General features: G+C 38.6%; 1 pseudogene; it reads left to right on the plus strand.

The window, feature by feature from the left end:
- The first annotated feature begins 866 nt into the window (after positions 1-866).
- On the plus strand, positions 867-982 carry LOC111731355 (annotated as a pseudogene).
- Positions 983-1,206: the final 224 nt, after the last annotated feature.

Raw genomic sequence — 1,206 nt, forward strand, 5'->3', positions numbered from 1 at the left:
GAACATTCAATTGCCATTTAAAAATATTTACTTTCCACTTCCATGGAAAGAATATACTTCACCACCCTTTAAGTTTGTATTTGGCCATGTAATCTGCTTTGGCAAATGAGATGTCAGTAAATTTCATAAGCAGAAGTTTAAAATGTTCTTGCCTGATTGTATGGGCCCTTTTGTTCTTCTGCCATTGTCGTTAACAAAGCTTCCCCTGATAGCATTCAATGCAAGGAAGACGAGAAATACAGGCAGGCACAGCAGGCAACTCAGAGCCACCCAGTCAACCCCAGCCTATACCAGCCACATGTGAGTGAAACCAATACCTTAATGTTGTCTGTCACTGAAATCTAGTGGTTTATTACGCAGCAATACATAATTGACTGATACAGTGCCAACCGACAACACCTGTGACAAAGGAAAACCTACCAATTGTGAAGCATATAACCTATTATGGGCAGGCCTGCTCTTTCTCTGGCTCTTTTCACCACTCTTTTTATCTCTCCAGTTATGTGGTTGTCCCTTAATTTTCAAGTGTCAGTAGGCGAATGAGCTTAAGTTATTATTCTAGTTGTGCCATTTCGGTCTTTAATGTTGTCCATATTTGCTTTCTCTTTGTTCGAGTCCAGTACAAGAGCCTACAGAGTGTGGAACAGCTCTTGGCTTCTATAACGTGAAAAGGAAAACAATTATTAACAGAATCGGTCACAGACACCTATGGGATGCATCATTTTACCCTACATTTTGTAAAGCAGTGTAGTGAGATCATCGGCAAAGCCTAAACTCAGGAAATATGGCTGCAATGGGGAGGCTATGGCATAGTGTCTTAAACGCTTAATAAAAAATACAGCTTTACTTAAAAAAGAATAAGAATCGTCTAATGCCATGCCACCCTGAACGTTCCTGATCTCATCTGATCTCAGAAGCTAAGCAGAGTCGAGCCTGGTTAGTACTTGGATGGGAGACCACCTAGGAAGACCAGGTGTAGGCGTTAATAAATAAGTAAGTAAGTAAATAAATAAATAAATAAAAAGAAAACATAAAAATAAGAACCACACAAAGCTTAATACACTCTTATGGGTAATCTCTGAAAATTTTATTCTAGAAACTACTCAAGACTCAGACCTACTTTAGGAACAAATTATGGGCATTTTCAACATTTTTATTAACTCAGAACATCTATCTGCAAGACTATTCCATGGATAATGCCCTCAA

Source organism: Pteropus vampyrus, unplaced genomic scaffold (assembly GCF_000151845.1).
Source record: "Pteropus vampyrus isolate Shadow unplaced genomic scaffold, Pvam_2.0 Scaffold365, whole genome shotgun sequence".
NCBI classification, from domain to species: domain Eukaryota; kingdom Metazoa; phylum Chordata; class Mammalia; order Chiroptera; family Pteropodidae; genus Pteropus; species Pteropus vampyrus.